This window comes from Alligator mississippiensis, chromosome 7, assembly GCF_030867095.1.
Source record: "Alligator mississippiensis isolate rAllMis1 chromosome 7, rAllMis1, whole genome shotgun sequence".
Lineage (NCBI taxonomy): Eukaryota > Metazoa > Chordata > Crocodylia > Alligatoridae > Alligator > Alligator mississippiensis.
This window is the reverse complement of record NC_081830.1, coordinates 51,685,674-51,706,664: the sequence shown is the minus strand read 5'-3', so window position 1 is coordinate 51,706,664 and position 20,991 is coordinate 51,685,674. Positions and strand designations below refer to the sequence as shown.

Here is a 20,991-nt window from a genome sequence, read left to right as displayed (position 1 = left end):
CTGCTGCTGCCTCTGCTGGCTGGTGCCGACCTGGGCGGGTTGTCCCATCCGGAGCAGCATGATTCATAGATTCATAGATTCATAGATGTTAGGGTCGGAAGGGACCTCAATAGATCATCAAGTCCGACCCCCTGCATAAGCAGGAAAGAGTGCTGGGTCTAGATGACCCCAGCTAGATGCCTATCCAACCTCCTCTTGAAGACCCCCAGGGTAGGGGAGAGCACCACCTCCCTTGGGAGCCCGTTCCAGACCTTGGCCACTCGAACTGTGAAGAAGTTCTTCCTTATGTCCAGTCTAAATCTGCTCTCTACTAGCTTGTGGCCATTGTTTCTTGTAACCCCCGGGGGTGCCTTGGTGAATAAATCCTCACCAATTCCCTTCTGTGCCCCCGTGATGAACTTATAGGCAGCTACAAGGTCGCCTCTCAACCTTCTCTCGCGGAGGCTGAACAGGTCCAGTTTCTCTAGTCTCTCCTCGTAGGGCTTGGTCTGCAGGCCCTTGACCATACGAGTTGCCCTTCGCTGTACCCTCTCCAGGTTATCCGCATCCTTGTTGAAGTGTGGCGCCCAGAATTGCACGCAGTACTCCAACTGCGGTCTGACCAACGCCCTATAGAGGGGAAGTATCACCTCCCTGGACCTATTTGTCATGCATCTGCTGATGCACGATAAAGTGCCATTGGCTTTTCTGATAGCTTCGTCACACTGCCGGCTCATGTTCATCTTGGAGTCCACTAGGACTCCAAGATCCCTTTCCACCTCTGTGCCACCCAGCAGGTCATTCCCTAGGCTGTAGGTGTGCTGGACATTTTTCCTCCCTAGGTGCAGCACTTTGCATTTCTCCTTGTTGAACTGCAACCTGTTGTTTTCTGCCCACTTGTGCAACCTATCCAGGTCTGCCTGCAGCTGTTCCCTGCCCTCCGGCGTGTCCACTTCTCCCCATAGCTTTGTGTCATCTGCAAACTTGGACAGAGTACATTTCACTCCCACGTCCAAGTCGCTGATGAAGACATTAAAGAGTATCGGTCCAAGGACCGAACCCTGTGGGACCCCACTGCCCACACCCTTCCAGGTCGAGACCGACCCATCTACCACGACTCTTTGGGTGCGACCCTCTAGCCAATTTGCCACCCACCGGACTGTGCAGTCATCCACATCACAGCCTCTTAACTTGTTCACCAGTATGGGGTGGGATACCGTATCAAAGGCCTTCTTGAGGCTGAAGCTGGATTCCCACGTGCTGCTGGGGACAGGAGGAGGCCGGCCAGGATGGCACCAGCCAGCAGAAGCGGCAGCGGAGCCATGTGCCACTTGGGACTGACCAGCACAGGTAGGGGAAAATGCAGCTGAGCCCCTGCTACTCCGGCCGGGCTTATCCAGTCCCGAGCGGCACATGGCTCTGCCGCCACTTCTGCTGGCCGGTGCAGACCTGGCCAGTATCCTCCCGTCCCCAGCAGCGCATGGGGAGCCGGCTTCAGCCACATGCTGCTCCGGATGGGATGGACCCGGCCGGGTCAGCACCAGCCAGGAAAAGTGGCATGCAGCTGAAGCCGCCCTTCCGCGGTCCTCACCATGTTTCCTGCCGCGCTGCCCTTGCTGGGCTCTGGGATCCCCCAACAGGTCGGGGCCCGCCCCCGCCCTGGCGAGGTTTCTCGCAGCTCTGTGCCTGGCGCGGGGCAGCTGTGGGGCCAGGCCGCGGAAGAGCCTGGCACGGTTAGGCGCGGAGCGGAAGCCCGTGGCCCCGGGGACGTGCTGCTCATGTAGTGTCGGTTCAGCGCCAAGAGGCGCCCTAACCCCTCGGGCCAAATCCTGCTCCGTTTACAGGTGCGGGGCCTGAGCGCCTCTGCGGGCCCTTGCACAGACTCCGGGCTCCACATGCATGGCCACGCTTCCCTTCTGTGCCAGCCCCGGCAGCTCCTCCTTGCCTCCCAGTGCCGGAATGCCCAGTCATTTGCGTGGTGCCGGGTGCGGCCCCAAAACTTTAGCTAAAGGAAAACTACTGCTAGCCGCAGTGTGACTGGGGGTGAGCCCTCCCCAATAGTCTCTAGCAGTGAGAGAGCTTCTTCAGGGGACAAAGACCCACCAGACCCCGTGGCCCCTCCTTGACGTTGGAGGTGTGTAGCAAAGGGGAGAAGAGTTTCTGGCAGGAAAGGTGGTGGAGTGAAATAGATGTTTCCCTGGAAGGATTTGATATATGTTGTTGGGTAAAATGAATGAATTGTAGTGGGATGCTTTCCCTCTACTGGGGATGCTCAGACATTGCACAGCCAGAAATAATGCTAATGTCTTCACTGGGACACTGGACTGATGGACTGTGACATTAACAGCTCTGTGACGCTTGCATATTATCTGAGAACTCCAGCTCACTTGCTGAGATCCAGGAAATGAGTCATTTAGAGTGATAGTTTTTAACTGGTTAGACCCATTTCATTGTCACTTCCTGCAACTTCATTGGTGTCAAAGGTCACGTGACATCACTTCCTGATGTGATACCACTTCCTGTGAGGTCTTTGAATATGGCTTGCCGGCCCACTGGGTGATAAAAAGTTCGTGATCTGGCCTCGCATTCAGAAAGGTTGGACACCCCTGTTCTAGAGTTTTCCCTCGCATTTCATAGATTTCATAGACGTTAGGGCTGGAAGGGACCTCGGAAGATCATCGAGTCCAGCCCCCTGAGTAGCTACTTTTTAAAAAGTTGCTACTTGAAATTAATTTCTACAATGTAATCATTTTTACTGGTGGTTTTATTTTCTAGATTGCATTATCTGGAAAAGTAGGAAATGGATGTAAAATAGGTATGGCATTTGGTAACCAGGGGAAAAGTGATAATTGAGTTGGTCTCTGGATCACCAGTTGTCATAAAATACTGTATCGGTAGTACCATACTCTGTTTAAGCTACAAAAGAAGTCATAAATGTTGAAGTAGATGTTAAGGACTCTGCTGTGTGGGATGGGAATGCTTGAAGATAACGTATGTTTGGAGACAGAAATAGTACAATTTTCATAAATTTTAAGCCCATAATGATTCTGTTAGGTTGCAGTGTAAAGGACGTTATTGACTTGGGTTTTCTCTGTTTGTTGAATAATGCTCAGACTGCTAGCAGTTTAGGTCCATGGTTGTTTGGGAAAGGACTAGACCCCCAAATTAGTGGTATGTAGTGGATTCAGGTCATGGGAAGACTGCAATAAAAGCTTTGCTTTGCATCCTGATCATGTAGCCCTGATAGGGTGCAGTTACTTTTATTTTTTGTGTTTGAGTTCGACCCATATAAACTGAAAACCAATACATGAAAATGATCAGACGCACTTTTGTTACTTTTAACATGCAAATTTGGGAAATAAAATTTGATCAGGGCAGATCAGATGATTTGCGGATTGAGAGCCTCAATATATAGCGGTAAGTTTAGGTGTATGATTTCAGATTTAATACATTGGTGTAACCATGAAAAGTACATGGAATAACTATGTTTGGATGATGCATGCTGCTGGGTTGCTTAACCCTCTTAATTGGCATTTGCATTGTAGCTGTCTGGTCTGAGTCCTCTCGGGTTTTTTTGCAGCTTAAATAATTATTAGGTGAGATGCATACAGTTTTTTAAAATTGTTTAGGCTTTATTAGCTGGAATTACTGTTGTGTGAAAATACTAACTTAAATCACATTAACAGAAAAAACACTGGCATAATTAAAAATTGATTAATGAATGTTGATTACAATGTAATGTTATTTTTTTTTTCAGCATCAAAAATGTACAGTAAAAATGAGGTGCTCCATTTGTAGTTTTAGTTTAAGATCTGTAGGACTAAAGAGGGGTTGCCTTCATTTCTCACATAAAGAGGACTCTAGCTGTGTTAGATCAGTAGGGTTCATCCATATGGCTCTGTGGGCCAAATGAGTGATACAGGGCTGGTCTGAAGGCTGCCCTCATGGTCTTGAATTGGGCCCACACTGCCTCTGCTGGCCTTGCATCTGGGGATCAGGCTCCTTGTGCCTGATGTAGTACACAAGAGCTCTGTGGCCAGATGACACTGCTCCAGGGACCAGACTTTGTTTCTAACCGAGTTTTTAAAGCTGGTTTGAAAACTTCCTCCATGTAAACAGCCCCCCAATGTTGTTATTAGGTTGAAGTATTTTTGAAAACGAACACTTTTTTCCCTTTGACCTTTGTATAATGTACAGTAAAATCTTTGTTATCCAGCATCCCCTGAGTAAGGGGATTGCCGGTTATGTAAAAATTCTGGTTATCTGAAATAATCTGGCAGGGGTTTTCAGAAAACATGGAGCGGAGTGGGTGGGGGTGGTGGCCGCATGTGGAACAGCAGCAGCACAGCCTTTAGACAGCACAGTTATGAGCATCATGGGACACTTCTTTTAAAAGACCCATGGTTAAAATACAGGCATAACATCAGGTTTATAATAATTTTAATTTCATCAAGTTTTAGCTCATATGGTAGAAATTTTATATGTTCAATTTATAATTCATGGTCAGTTACTTTGAAAGCTTGAACAAAAAAAATCAAATAAATTGTCAAACACTTGCAACATTTTTTTGAATATCTTAGCTTCAATATCTTAATGGGAGGTTGGTAGGAGCTTGAAACTTGTCAGGGAGTACCTCATTTACAGTTATGCCTCCTGGTGGCTTGATTAAAAGTCATTTTTATTTGGCTGACTACTTTCTTGTGGCAAATGCACTGATTTTTTCCCCCCCTTAATTGTGTTTAAGTAGGTCTGTTTAAAAAAACAAAACAAAATGGCAGGGGAGAAGGGAAGTGTGTGGGCATGAAAATCCAATGTTCTATTAGCATGACCTGTCTTATATAAGGAAGATAAGGTGGAATTTCTTATTTAATTACTATGATCTTTGAAGGTTTGTTTGGAACAAGGCAGAATTTGTTGGGAACCCAGGACCCACTGCCCTATGTAGGATAATACATGAAAATGGAAACAACATGCTCCTGCCTCATTCGCTACGCAGTATCTGATTTCTGCAGGATATGAGAATGATGTCCTTCAAAACATTGCCTCCTTCATTAATTGATCTGTGTACTAACCAGGGCAGGTCCTGCTGAAAGTAAATAATAAGGTCTACAATGTAGTGATGCCTAAAGGAGAGAGAGAACTTGTGTCTGAACTGGGTATTTGACTGACTAATACTTTGTTTTGTAACTTTATTTTCTAACTTTTTTTTGGTCTAGAAGGTGGAGACTTGATTTTACACTTATTCATTGAGTTGCCAGTTGGGTAGTAAACAGTATTTTGTGTTTATCTCTAGCAAAAGGAGTAAGTGGTTTTTTTTTAAGCATTCTATAATTTGGTGCCACGTTAAATTGTAATACACAAATGATGTAATACTTCTGTTCACAGTGTTGACTAATAAACGCGCAGGGTATTAGAATTCTTATTCCTGGTAGGCTGAATACTGTTTATACACTCTGCTACTGCTGTTTTAATTTTGGGTCTTGTGATGTTTGCAGTCCACATTAACTTCCAGAGTGACAGCTAAATTCTTGCCCTTTTGTAGTTGTGATGTCCTGTGAAATATGGTTTTGAGAAGCATATGCTGACTTCTGACTTTGTGTTCTTGGCTCTTACTGTTTTTCTTTATACTTAGGTTATAAATTTGCTATGAATTTAGTGATGTAAAAAAGTGTTACATTAACGAAGTTGACAATATAAAATTGGCATCCTTATTCAGAGAACCAGGGTATTATGGATAGTAACATTCTGACTAGGATTTCAGTTCTTATTTAAAGTTAAGGTATTTGTTATCTATCTTTTTTTCTTACAAAAGAGAAAAACTAGTGTGCATTCTGGAATTTATTATATTATCCAGATAAACATTGTAAACAAAATTACTTTCCAGGAATTTGTAAGGCCATGAAAAAGGAATACAGGCTGTGTAGAACCACACTGACATACAAATTCTTTTTTTTTTTTGTAGACTGCTTTACTAGTTTTATTGTTTCAGGCTTGCTTCTAGAAATAGGGAATTTGATCTCTAACCATTGTTGAAATTTTAACTTGTTGAAATTTGAATGATCTCCTAAATCTGTCAAGACCAGTTCCAGATCATAAGTTGTGATTGCCTTTCTGATTCTAGTCTGTTAGGATCTGGCTTTAAACTTACTTCATATAGGGCAATTTAAATAGCTTATAAAGGATAAACTCCTGCCAGGTCAACATGTAAGCCAGTTACAAGAATTTTTTTTTCTTGAGTGGGGAGACTGAACTTTGTTCATTCCAACTTAGTTTAGTAGAACAGGAAGTCTCTTCAGTAATACTCTTGCAACTGACCACAGTGCCTAATTTAATGAAGCCACTTCCTTTCCACATTTATAATGAAGCATACAGATCCATGCCACTGGGAGATGTCTCTGCCACAAGAAGTTCTGGCAGCAGAGAGCAACCATTGTTGCCAGAGCTTGTTGATACCTGGGTGTTTCTTGTGGTTGTGCCTGGCTCTGCTCAGCAGCTGTACTACCAGAGTGTGAAGTGTGGAGAGCATACCAGCTGCTGACTGTGGTAGCTGGCTGCAGGTCCTGCAGTGTCTAGGCACAGCATCAGCCAGCTGCCAGGTGATATGCAGAAGCCTAACTCCACTTGGCACAGGAAGGGTGGCAGAGGGTTCTCCTGCCGTAGAGAGACTTTGCTTGTGCACTCACGTTGGAGTTGTGCCAGCAAAAATTTGTAGCATAGAGTGAGACTTGGTCTCTGCTCTTCATGGCGTGGAATGCAGACTAAACCTATTGGGCTAGGTATAGGCATTCAGAAAGCCGAGGTGGAACGATCCAAGTTATGTAGTTTTCTGTAAGCAGTGTAGTTTAGATAGGTAGTGAACAGAACACACATTCAGTCTTTGGTGTAGAGTGCAAATCTTAGACTAGGTTCCGCCACTTTTTAAACCAGTCTGTGCACCAAACTTCTCTTCTGTTACATGTATAGATCAGTTTCTGACCACTTATCGATCAAAGTGTAATGTCTGTATCTGGCCTTAATTAGTGCTATGGAAGGATGACTAGCTCTGAGAAATCATTTTTTCAGCTGCGTCTTCGGCTCCAGGCAAGACGACCAGGTTTTCATGCTCTAGTTGAAATCTAAAGAAAAAGAACAGTTGTTCTTGATCAGAAGAAAGGATGTGATTTGTCCCCATAAGTCACTGTTTCCCTCTTCATACATACTGGGTGCTTCTACATGTGTGTTTTAATGCGCAGTAGCCTATTTTACTGCTCATTAAACTGTCATGTAAAAAAAAGTGTGATTATGCTGATGTGCAGTAAAATAGGCTACTGCACATTAAGCATCACTTAAAAACCATACACGTTCATTACTGTGCATTAAGGCAGCCTAATGCATATTTCCTTAGTACCGTGCACTGGAGGTACTAAATTTAATGCACATTAGAAAAAAAAATGCCTTAATACACGTGTCCACTGAATGCAGTCTGGCAAAGAAAGCCACATAGGTCGAGAAAGTCATATATTGTGACTCTTGTAAGAGTCCTTTTGATTGAGTGTGTGTTGGAGTTCTATGAAGATTTTAGTGGTTTTCAAACCTAGGTTAGGGTTTCTTGAAGGAGACAACCCCCCCCCCCCCCCGATGCACCTGCAAAATCTCTGGGTTGGCACGAACAGCAGCCCTGAGACAAGCATGAGTTGCTGTCCTCTACTCTAGATAGGACAAAAAATCCATCTGCAGAAGTCTTAAGATCTCTCTGTACCTGGAGAAGGGAAGCTTAATAACTGGCAAAAAAACCCAAACAACTCAGACATAGAAACACCTTTAGTTATTCTAACAAGTGGTACTGTTCCCCAACCCTAAGTGAAGAAAAGGATCTTCTCCTCATTCCTTTTGTCTTCTGAAGAACCTGATTCAGGGGATTCCTTTACGATGGAGCTATCAAGCTCATTGGCCTCATAGGCCAGGTCTGGACCCAGCAGCAGCAGCACCAACCCCAATCGCCTCTATAGCTGCCTGAACCATTGTGTTGGCTCGGGGAGCTGCAGGAGTCAACTTCAATGTCACTTGCTGTACTACCACTGAAATGAGTCCCCAGTGGGCTCCATCCTGGGATTTCTGTGATGGAGTAAGCTGTGGTAGTAGCATCTCCAGTGGCTTCCCGTGCTGCCGTATCAACTCAGTATGTTGACACGGCAACATGCCACAGGGGCCAACCATCAAATTTTTGGCCACTCTAGGAACCCTGTGGGCGGGCCTACATGGCTCTACAGGCCAAATGTTTGATACTTTTGCATTAAAAGTATAAGGAAAAATGTATTCCCTTGGGGAACATGAGGCTTCTTTCTCAGAACTTATTTCCTTGTTCACCCTCTTGGAAAGCAGCATGGCAAATTGATATAGAGAAGAAAAGACCATAGACATATGTCCTAAACCTGGAGTTTTCAACCGGGGATTCCTGCCTTCCTGATTGGCTGCCAGGGGTACATTAACCCAAAAATGTTAAAAACTCCTGTCCTAAGCCTTTCCCAGCCCCAAAGGAATTTTCCTTGCTTTGCTTAAGGCCAGTCCTCCCCTCCAGCTTTATTAGAACTTAAATAGTGAACAAAACCATCAAATTACAGAGGACAGGCTCACTCGGGCAAGTGTACTTTCAGTGAATATTGTAAGCTACACTTAGGAAGTTGACAACAGCCCTGAGTGAGTGGTAGATATATCTCTCTTATTAGGCACTATGAATGAATGTTAGTGGTATAGGCATTTCCTGCCACACTAAATACTGGGTATTTTCTAGTAAACGATTATCTCTAGTTCCTGTCGTGAGTCTCCATATCCTATTGGGCTGTTGTTTACTGCTGCTACTATGCATCACAGCATCCTAATGTCTAGGTTATTGTTTCTTTCTGGGGGAGATGATAATGAGAGAATATTGCTGCCGTTACATACAGGCCTTTTGCAGGCGGGCAAGTCTCCTTAGCTCCCTTGTTTAGCATGTAGCCCTGATGCCTTCACAATAATGTAACACTATGATGGATAGTGTTACATTATTTCATGGGACCTTATTTCAAATATTGTCCCATGGTCCCTCTCAATCTGTTTAAAAGATAGGGCTGGACAGCAGTATTTGACTTATCTCAGTCCATCTATAAAGATGTAACATGATGAACAGATTTAAAGTTCACAGTAGCTTCTCTCGATGAAAAGATTGCATGACTCGGGGTACCTATCTCCAGATTGCAGTTCCACAGTTTTACAGGTATTTCCTAGGTTTTGTTCTGGGATTGCAACTCTTCCTACCTTTGGTCTAGAAACAATGCTGCAAGAGTTTTTATGAAAGTGCGAATTGTATTGATAGTTACTGTGAAGCAGGAAGAGGTTCCTTACTGCCCTTTCCTGGACAAACAGCATAGTCAAGCCTCAGTCAGCATCAGCCATATATGTCATCACAGTAGGGATGCTGCTGAACCATGGGTTTGTGATAGTTAACATTTTCTCAGCGGACTTGTTGTCTTAGAATGGTAACAGACACTGCCTTCTACAAACTTCCTTATTGCAGGTAAAATGAAAGAAGCTGAACAGTGTTATTAGAGAAGTCAGACCCTCATAGGAGGTGCCCATTCAAATGATTCTGCTTCTTCTGGGAACAGTGGGCTTCTTCATTAATGTTCTTACTGGGCCTGTTCTCGCATGAAACTGCTTCATAGCTGTTTCTTGCTTCTGCCTCAGTTATGTTACTCATGTGTAAGCAAAGGGAGCCAAGGGCTGTCCAAGGGATCTAGTCCAAGTGGTGGGGGGGAATAAGCACAGTATAAACCAGCCAGAATTCAGGGTCTTGGGGATCTGCTCCTCCCACTAGATTCCTTGCTTCAGTGAGGTCATACATCAACAAAAGGAAACAAGTTCTACAGGGTTTTCAAGCAGAAGCTCGTTTCCATTGTCCTCTCAGTTCTCTTGTGCCTCCCTGGCCCCTCCTTCCAGACAAGACTGGCCAGCGCAGGGGCTGGTGCACTGGCACAGTGAAGTGTGGAGGGTGCTTGCTGCAGGGCATGTTGGGGTGTGGCACAGCCTGTAGCCCCCAACCAGTCAGAAGTTGGACAGCCCTGGTGTATAATATGGTTGCTATATTATAGGAGCAGCATGCTTGGTCAGCTCTCTCATTGCTCTTCTGAACAACTTACCTAAAGAATGTTTGTATCCTGCAACATTTGACAGGAGTTTTCCAGAATCTAGTTTTTAAGCATGTTGCTTATCTAAGGAAATGCTATCATTCCTGACATTACTGCCTTTGAATTTAGGATCTGTTAGGTTTGTACTAACTTATATTTGTCAGCAGCAAAATTCTCATCTATGAATAAGTTCTCTGTTTTTAATTTTTCCTGACTTACGATTGGGGTATGATGCACTTAGATTTTAAGAAGCCGTTAACTTTTTATCTGGCCCATAATGTAAAGAATACATGACAAGAGCATTTTCACCAATTCATATATGGTAATTGCAATAAAGGAGTTGAAGGTAGAATTTTCAGAGAGCGCTATAGTTGAACCCAGAAGATGTGACAACTGTGTCAAGTACAGCATAAACTTAAATACATTAAAATCTTCAGTTATCTCATTCCTTGAAGAGTTTCTCTGTTTATAATGTTTTTAACAGCATCACCTACTTCCCCCACTGTATTTTGCTGGAAAGCTTCTGTGTTCTCATTTTATTCTTACTGGACTCTTCCTGCTTTCTTCTTGAAGACTAGAATTATAATGTGTGAAGTTTTCATATGTTTTGCTGTGTTAAGTCCCTTTTAGTATGTCTAACTACATGAAATCAAAAGGTAGGTTTAGGCCAAAAGAAGCAGTTGTACGCATCCACTATAATGTCTCATACTGCATTCATACTTCTGGCATTGCCAGTGAAGAGAAGAAATGCTTTTCCAGTCTTCTCTTAATTCATGTTTCACTGCTAATAGACTCCACAGTATGCCTGTTCTTTCCTGTTTCATTGTTCATACACAAAACTGAGGTGCTATCACATACTTATATAATTCTGTTCTGTGCCTTAGAAATGGGTGGGCAAATGCAGAACAAGTGTTTTGGTTCTTTTTGAATGTTACCACTCACGTTCATATTTTGACTGCAGAAAAGGTTTTTTTTCAATGAGTATTTGCTGGGTAACTGCCATGATGGTCTTAATAGTTTAAAATCCTGCTTGCTAGTAACTGTTTTCAGTGGCTGAAAATGGCATACTAGCACCATATATTGCTATTTTAAGAACTTAGTCAAATTTTTTGTTGAAATTTGGATGTGTGTAAATACTCATTTAGGAGTCTTTTGGCTACACATGCTTTTGAGGTGCTTGTTGTTTTTCTGAAGACTGAAGAATTGGAATGGAGTGTGCAGTGGTTCCATATGGCTATGCCAGAGAAGCAGAAAGACTTCTGAATCAAGAACACTTCTTGAAATAGGGGATTCTGATTCTGAGTGTGTCTCTCACTCTTTTTGTTGACCTTCATTTCCATCTTTTTATTGTCTGCAGAACATTAGTGCATGCAAGGTAGCATGCATTTGGAAATGCATAATTCATTTGACAGTGTTGGCAAATTACAGGTCTTTTTTGTCAGAACAACTTTCCATGTGGAAATGTTTCCATATGTTAGGGTCCTTGTAGCATATTTTGGAATTGAGGGGAGCTTATCCATGCTCAGTGCTAGGATCTATTTCAGCACTTCACAATTCTAGATCCTCCCATCTCTATTCATATAATTTATCTAAATTCTTCAAACTGGAAATTGTCACCTCCCAGTGCTACTTTTGATAGTTGGCTGCTTCTCCCTACAGTACCTCAGTAAATGTTAGCCCTTTCCAGGTCTGCATGCAGGTGTAACAACCCCTGTTCCTTTCATATTCCAGTAGACCATGGTCTGAAAATCTCAGTGTTATGGAGCTGTGACTCTTGTCACAAATCTAAGAGCAGGAAAATGTATGTATGCTTTACCTGATTTTTGAGGAATTTATTTGTGGACCTTAACTCATCCTCCTACTTGTGGAAATAATGTGGGATAAGTAAGTTGTGCTCAGGTTGTTATTCATTTAATCACTGTGCTGGGAGGAGTCTTCCTTTTACTTATAACTGCTTAATTTTCTTTGCTGATATAATAGGGATCCTAATCTTTATCACCTGGTGGCTTGTCAGGGAGAATAGCACCTGTCCTGCTGCTAGCAAGCTTGGTTGGTTCCAAGGCTGTAGAGACTAGATAGTAGAGGTGCACTGATACATCAGTCCAATATTGGATTGCCACCAATATAAAGAAATTGACTGTATTGGAGATTGGCCTGATGTGGCCGATAAGTGGCCCGTGCATGTGCACAGGCACAGCACAGCACATAAATTGCGAGGAACACAGCCTGGCAGCTTGGAGAGCTGTGTGTAGCTGGTAAGTCTGTTGTGGTGGAAGGGGAGGGAGGAGGGAAAGGGTATGGGGGGGGCAGATCCTAGGCCCCTGCGGTGAGGGAGGGGCTGGGGCAGATTGGGTGGGATAGAGCCGCGGCTCGTCTAAGGGTGGAGGGGGGCTGTTCCCACTGCTGCATGCACCCCAAGAATGCATGGAGGGGAGGGGAGAGGAGGGAGTGTGGGCTGCTGCTGCTGCAGGCTGAGGCTGGGCTACACTCGGGGCAGGCAGCGGTGGTGCTGGGAGGAGAGGTTGGGGAGGGCTATGGCAAATTTTGGAGTGGCTGCAGCCCCTCCCTTTCCCCCCCCCCCCCCAGTACTGCCACCCTGAGCGCAGCCCAGCACACCCCACCCCACCCCAACCCCCGCCAGGAACATCCCTGCCCTGTGTAGATCTGGGGATACATGCCCCCCCATGACGAGCTGTGGCTCTGTCCCTCCCCCCACCCTGGCTGGGCAGTGCCTGCCCCAGTCCCACTCCCTCTTTCACTGCAGGGGCCTCGATCTACCCCCTCCCCTTCCCCCTGCCCCTCCCCTTCCACCACAACAGACTTACCAGCTGGACACTACTCTTCAAGCTGCTGGGCTGCATATTGGAAATCCAATTGGTATTGGCTGATATGCCTCCTTAAAAATCAGATATCAGTATTGGCCCCAAAAATCTGTATCAGTTCACCCATAGTAGATAGCCAAGCCCCTGGCTCTGGTCCTCATTTTTCCCAGCCTCAAACTTCGTATCTATCAAACAAGGTCTCATAAGCCCTCAAGAACAACAGCAATTTAACTTTTAGTTGTAAATTAAAAGTTACTGTAGTATGAGGATTTTACTGTGCTACATAGTGATTCATTTAGTTTCAAGCAAATTATGTTAAAAGTTTTGAGTAAATCCAGTGATAGTCAGGGAAGAGTGCTAACGATCATGTGATCAGACTTGCATCTGTGGATCAGAGAGTGGCTTTGTTAGTGGGGTTCGAAACAAAAGCATGAGTGTGTATTATTGGATCACCTTTTACAGGATCAGGCCTTAGGCTTTTTTCTTTTTCTTTCTTTCTCTTTAATACCTGTATGACATCTTTTCACACAAGAATCTCAGGAGTGCATAAATGTTCTAATGACATCACAAACTAATTTTGTGTCTCTTGGTTACTGTATTGGTACTTCTGGTACATGTTTGTTTTTATGATGACAGTTTTGTTTTGTCTAGCTAAATAAAGGAAATTATTTTCCAAAATATTTTAAGTGAAGGTCTTGCAAGTTAAATGATCTGTAGATATAACTCTCTTTGTAATTCTTATTTAGAGGCTTGAGCAAGAAAATGTAAAGCCTGACACATTTTGTTCAAGAGTTAAATGGAGCTTTAACAGTGAGGGAAAAACAGTCATATAGTCTTCTTATAAGCTTATATAGATGACTTACTGATGTGCTCCATGGTCATTTAAGTTATTAGAAATCTTTGTTTTTTCTAAGAAACCATTGCTTCAAAATAAGCTAGGTGTTTTTTGACAACGTGGCAGAGGATAAATTTCTATTGTGGAAAACTTCAGTAAGCAGGTTACCTAAAAGGTACTACTTTAAAAAAAAAAAAAAAAAAGCAAACAAATGAATCCTTTCTCCCCCACCCAACAACTAAACAGAATACCAACAGTGTTGTTTCTTGAAATGTAATTTAAATAACAACTGCAAATAGTGACAAAGAAAGATATAATGCCCAATATTAAATGGTAAAAGTTAATATATTATTTTTAATGTTCTTTGTAATGGGTCTATAAAGTTGTCCTGTGTAAGCATGAAAATACCTGAAATGTACTTTTTCTGGAGCTTTCTTGCACTCCAGAATATTATACTACTATAATACATTATAATGTTAAGTATTATAATGTATTAATTATTAGTAGCAGAATACTGTGTTTGTATATTTGAATGTACTGATTTTGCAATGGATAAAGGATATTTACTTTTTGGTAGGGCTTAATTTTGCATGTATACATAAAAGGGGGGGGGTGCGCACACACGTGTGAGTATCAGAATAGAGTAACAGACCTGTAGATGGATATTTCCGTGTCTGTCGATATAGATATAACTGGTATTTACGTATGCAACTTCTCCAATAGTGAAGAAACATCTTGAGGATGCAATGCTTGACTGTTAATAGTTTAGCAGCTGAAAAGAGAGACTGTAATTTGTGTTATGAATAATGGAGGATGTTTTAGTGAAAACCGCATCTGTGTGGTATGGGAGATAAACCAGAGTGAAGATATTTCTCCTAATCTGAAGTTTTTGTGGTGAAGTCATAATGGTGTGTTGTTTACCTAGATGACTTTTTATATTACTTCTGTGCAGGTTATCTTTTACTCCTAATTTTTTAGCAACATTATTAATGAAATACCTTTTGTACCTTCCTCAAGTCATTTTTTATCCAATTTCTAAAATATAAAATGGCAGGGTCTCTTTGGGGAAAAGCTCATCTCTGAGAGACTGAAACTACTGATAGACTAGGACTGTATCTTCTCTTATTGCTGTGTGTTTTATATACATACTGATAGGAGTTTGGGAGCTGTGAAGGAAACAAGGAACAAATAATAGTTTATTCTTTCTGGAAGTTGAGGAGGAGCCATCACAGAAACTGCAGCATCAGATTCTGTCAAAGATGACAGTTGGCAGTCTGTCTCCCTTATAGAGGTTATACTAGTTTTTTGTTTCTGTTTTTTAATTTTTTTTGTTTCTTTACTGATGAGAGTCAAATCACAATTAAGACACACATTTTTATACTAATTGACTCTCTTTCGTGGCTTAGATTTGTAGCCTATGTATAAATGCTTGTTTGAAATGCTTCTGGGTCAGTGGTTGAATGATGCTGGTCAGCGTATATTATATTTAATTATTTCAACCTTCCAAAGTAAAGAATCCCCACAGAAAAGGCAGCTATTGAGGGGATTCCCCCATTGTAGGAGAAGGGAGTAACAATGGTATATTTGGGACTTGTCTATATAGGGAAGCTAGTTTTGCAGGGAAATAAATGGTGAATTTTTATTCTTACTGGGTACCCTGCACTAACTTTGAGTGGATGCTTGATTTTAAAGTGGAAGGAATTAGTGCATAGTAGCTAATGAACAGTAAATACACCCATATCTATGTGTGTTGTAAGCTAACCTATCTGTCAAAAAGCAGTAGCAGACAAAGCATTTTCCAGGATTAGAGTCTCTTGTTGAAATCTTTAAAGGTTGGTGCATTCTTTGCAATAATTTTTCTAAAGAGATCATGGCGAGATCCTATTTTCACTTAGTGCAGGGGTGGGCAAGATATGGTCTGTGGGGCCAGCCTGCCAACTGATTGTGGTGGGCAGCCACAGAGTCATGGAAGCCAGCTGCTTGGACTGCTGTGTTGTGCTGGAAGCTCCCCCTCCCCCTTTCACCTCCCCTCCCCCCCCATCTGCAGGTAACATCATCTCCTGCCCCCACGCGTGGGAAGCAGTGCCACACCAGCATCAGGTGTGGATGCTGCCAGCAGATTCCCACTGGGGATCAGGGCATCTGTCTGAGTGCAGCTGAAGCACTGCAGCAGTGTCACCTGTAGCCCTGGGTGGATGCCCTGATCCCCAGTGGGAACCTGCCAGCAGTACCCACAGTAGATGCTGGTGCTTGCCTGGCACTGCTTCCCACATGTGGGGTGGGAGCTGGTGTTACCTGTGGATGGGGCTGAGATATTGCTGTAGCTGCAGGACAGTTCAGGTGAGGAGAGAGAGCGTGTACCCACCCAACACTGCTTCTGGTACGCAGGATGGGAGCTGGTTTAAGCTGCAGATGCGGCCTGGACATTGCTGTACCCATGAGACAGTTTGGGTGGGGAAAGAGAGAGAGAGAGGTACCCTCATGGTGAGCAGCAGCAGCCAGGTAGAAGCTGCTGCTTGGCTCCAGGAGAAAATGGGACCAGGTGTGGCCACCTCCCCCTGACCATGACTGGGGCTCTTCTCGCCGTAACACCCAGAGCCTACAGCAGAGATGCCCTGCTACCTCTGCCACATCTACTGGCACTGACTTGAGGCAGCAGCTCCAGCCCCTCCTTGTGATAGAAGGGCAGCTTGAAGCAGCACTGGTGGCCCTGGCTGAGCTTCCTCTACTAAAGTTGCCACCCGCCTGTGCCCATGCCAGCTCCCCACCTGCACCTCCATCACACATAGGGAGGTTTGGTGAGCTGTTGTGCCGGGGGTGTGGGGGGGCGCAGGAATGCTGACCCAGCCTGCGACAGCTCCCCAAAACTCACTATGTGGCCTGCAGGCCCAAATAATTGCCTGCCCCTGACCTAGTGTGTGCCTTAGTGGAACTTACTCATCTGAGTCTTTAAAACCTGTCCCAATCTGCCAATCTTTTTGAAAAACCATTAAGAAAGAAGTTGGGTCCTTTTTCTCCTTGCTGCTTTCTGTGGTTTAGTTTTAAAACTAAGAAGAGGCATGTTACAAAAGTAATGGTTTTCCAGGGATTTAAGAACAGTTGAGTAGGATTGCTCTTGGATACATGCATCCCTAAGTGCAAGGCCTTTCTCTATCAGATATTACATGCATTACTGTTAATGGTCAACCAGTTTATCACACACTAAAAATGGCAAACCAGCCACAAAGATGGGAAACATTGAATGTAGAACATCTTGGTGGCTGGTTTGCACTGAGCTTTAATTTGAACATGTGGCATGGAGCTCCTCAGATGTGTTTTATGGAGGACTTTTCTCTAGGACTAAGCCAGTTGCTCCCTGATATTTGTTGTCTTGTCTATCTGGCAACAGTCTGGAAAGTTAAGTTGCCTTAACCAAAGGTGTGACATTTAGGTTACAAGCGTAAAAAAAAAAAAAAAAAAAAAAAAAAAAACCCTCCAAAAAACAGCGCTTTACTTTAAACTTGATGCACCCCCACAGTAAGTTTGACTTGGCATCGCAGTAGTTTGACTCGGTTTGCACAATGTCTACATAGATCAGGCACATCAGTGGGGCTTTCTTAGTGCTTTATCTAATAGCTGATTGAACCAACTATTAGATAAAAGCATCTAAAAGCCTTGCAGAAGTGCTTGATCTATACAGACACCATGGAGTCGGGTTGAACTAACATATGAAGCCTCTTCCAGTGAAGTGCTGCTTTGTTTTTTCATGTCTGTCAGCAGCTTTAAATGTATTGAACCTTTATGTGCAGGCCAGAAGTAAAATTTGTTCTCCTTTTCATTCTTGTTTAAAATGCATTTAAATGCACACCTTTAACTTTTTCCTGAGTGTCCCTAGGTAAACATGGCTTCAGTTATTTTCAGCTACTTGAATTCTCCTTACTTACTATTTAAAAGCTTCCACATCTTTTGTTAGAAAGCCCTTTCCATGGTTTCAAATTCCATGGTTACAATATACAGTAAAAAGATTTTTAAAAAATTTTATCCTGCTTCCTCACAAACTTTTAATTTAAGAATTTCTTTTCATACTCCTCTTTCTCTCTGAGGAACGGTATGATATTTTTAAATGGTTACTGTCTGTACTCTAGTTGCAAAACTCCATATAAAGGAGGAAATATTAATCAAATCATAATACTCAAAGGGACATAGAAAATGTAGAATTGGTTTTATTTAAATAGCTGCATTTGATGAACAGACATACAAATATAATCAAAGTAAATGCTTTAAATATTGTCATTGCAAAATCACTTTGTAGGTTTAGTGTTTCAGTTTAAACATGTTTAAAATTATTTTCAGTTTTATGAAAAGAGTTTTATAATAAAATATTGAATATTCTTTGCAAAGGATGAGGCAAAACAAATAGAGGCAACATAAGAAAGGCTTTTATTAAAATTAAGTTAAGGGCAACCTAATTACTATATGAATAGTTATTCATAAAAAAGTAACAAAAAGACATTTTTTAATCAAATCTTTTCGTTTTTGAATTTTACTGTTTGCAGGAATAGTCTTACCACATAAATGTCAAATTGCGAAATCTGGGGTGTCCGTAGCCCCTAACCCCCAGTCCAGCTCCCACTGACAAGCTGCGGATCCGTGCTGCGTGCACCCCGCCCTGTGTAGGCAGTCCTTGCCCCTGCTCTCTCCCTCCCGCAGGGGATATTGATCTACTCCCCCCTGCCCCCCCCGCGTGCACACACTCTTTCCCTCCCTCCTTCCCCCTCCCCATCCACCAAAACAGACTTACCAGCTGCACGTAGCTCTCCACGCTGCTGGGCTGTGCTCCTTGCTGCGCTGTGGCTGCGCGCATGCATGGGCATTTATTGACCAAATTATCAGCCACTTGAGGCCGATTTCCGGTACAGCCAATTTTCTTTATATCGGTACTGATCTGATATTGGACTGAGGACTTGGCGTACCTCTAATAAATAATTTTTCCTGAGTGCTAAACCTATTTAAAAGGAAAATAAAACTTTTATCTTTTTTTTATAAGGGAACAGCTAGAAATTCTTCATGTGGATTGCACTGTACAGTTTTAAACAGGCAGTTTTACTTTCAGTGCTCATAAAATTGTTTATTGAGGAACACTTTAGGAGACATTTCCATTTTCCTAAGGTGTGCTGTATAGCAAATGCAAATCTTCATTTAAAAAAAAAACAAACAAAAAACCTGACCTCTTGGAAAACCTGGTTAGCACCCCCAAAAAATCTTTGGTATGTCCTTTCTCTACTGTCTCCCTTTTATAGCTCTCAAAAGCCTAATTGCTCTGCCTGGAAAGGTGATCATCAAAAGAAAAATGGTATAAGCAGTTTTTTTTCTCTTCTCTATGATGTATATAGAATGTGTATATTTCTTGATGAATGTGCATCTTTTTTTTTTAATTGCAAGGAACCAGTCTAGTCTCTGTTCTTGAAGGTTCAAATTAATTAGTCACTTGGGTAGTAAGAGAGTGGAAGTATAATTGATTGGAAGAAGAACTTTTTGATGCAAACCTATTTTGGGTTTTTTTGTTCTTGAACACTCAACAAAAATGGTGGTGGGAGGGAATTATTTTTGTTTAGACATAGTACTGGTGCCGCTTTAGCTAAGAGCTGAGAGAGGTCTCAAACCACTTTGCTCTTTCAAACACTTAAAAACTTTGATAGTCTGAAAATTTTTAATAGCTAAAAATTAATTAAAAGATTATTTGTTTAATATTTAGTTCATTATTTTATTCTTTGTTATAAGTGGTTGAAGACCTCTATTTTCTGTGGTGGCAGGAGGAGGTAGAACTGGTCATGTGATACTTATCTTTGCCTTACTGCCACCATCTGTGACTAAATAATTCTCCTCTTTAAGATTTGAGGCTATTTTGAAAGTATTTTGTTGATCAGAGGCCTCCTTCCCACAAGTTCATTTGGAAACAGTGGTTTTCTTCTCTCCATCTTCCTAAAAATATGAAATGCTGGTTAAACTCAGTACTGTTGTTTGGCTTTTGCTAACAAGAGTTTAACTTCACATATTTCCTCTTTTTAAGTGATTCAGTTATAGTTGCATTTTAGGCAGTGGATTAATTAAACTTGAATGTGTGGTAAATGCTTGTAACAGTTATGGTAGATTTCATATTGTGATACTTAAACAATCTTCTGGCTTAATCTTTTAATACGTTAGGTTGCTTTGTTCAAGAAAAATGAAATACTTCAAAATTATGTATAGTTAGAGCACTGTTTCTGAGAAAACAAAATTGCAGTTAAATTTATCTTATCCAGCCTCTAGACAATTAACATAGTAAAACAAAAGAAGTCACTTTCCCTTTGAACCTAGCCTTCTTTCTTTAAATGACAAGATTTTGCTACCTTTCACCTTTATTAGTAAATGGCTTAAACAAGCATTGTGCCACTAGAGTGAGACTATTTATTACTCATTGTGATCTGAACAAGAAACTGATACCAGCTCTCTGGCTAAATCACCTTGGCTGCTGACGGGGGATGGAGGGGGGGGGGTGGAAACGGGCACTTTATTTTCAGCTCAGTGCACCCCCGCAACAAGTGCAGTAGATGCCCAGAAGAGGAACTATGTCAGCTTGACCTGGCTCACCCAGCATCTGTATAGATCACGTGCTTCAGCAGGGCTTTTTAGATTGAATCAGCTATTAGATTAAAGCGCTAAAAAGCCCCACTAAAGCGGATGATCTATACAGATGTTGAGGAGCCGGGTCAAACTGATGTGGTTCCTCTTCAGATAAAGCGCCATTTTTTAGTTTGGTTTTTTCCCCTATTTATATCAATGGCCCTTGTGGCTCTTCAGACAATTTAACTTGTTTCTCCCTTTCTGCATTGGGAATATATTCTATAGGGTTATTTAGGCTCAGATTCTCACAAAAATGTTTAGTGATGCACATCATTTGTATATGTGATACATGCTTGCATATACATTTCTTGAGCACAGAGTATTTTGGTCCTTGGCATACTAGGGTAAATTAAGAACAAATGATTCACTTGGTATATGGACAGCTGAAAAAAAGATCACTGCTCCTTATTTCTCTTACATGAGATTTCTATTATGCAAGATAAAGTAAAATTAAATGATGTGTGTGAAAGTTGCTTTATGTGATATTGGAATGGAAGAAGATTAACCGGAGAGCAGTGCTTGTATTTAAGGCGATGGGGGGAGGAGGAGGGAAACAAGCCCTGTGAAAGTT

The 20,991-nt window shown here is 42.4% G+C and overlaps 1 protein-coding gene across 1 annotated transcript in view; it reads left to right on the top strand.

Moving 5' to 3' along the window:
- CUL3 (cullin 3) overlaps nt 1–20,991 on the top strand; it is a 96,235-nt gene that overhangs the window by 10,814 nt on the left and 64,430 nt on the right. The window lies entirely within an intron of this gene.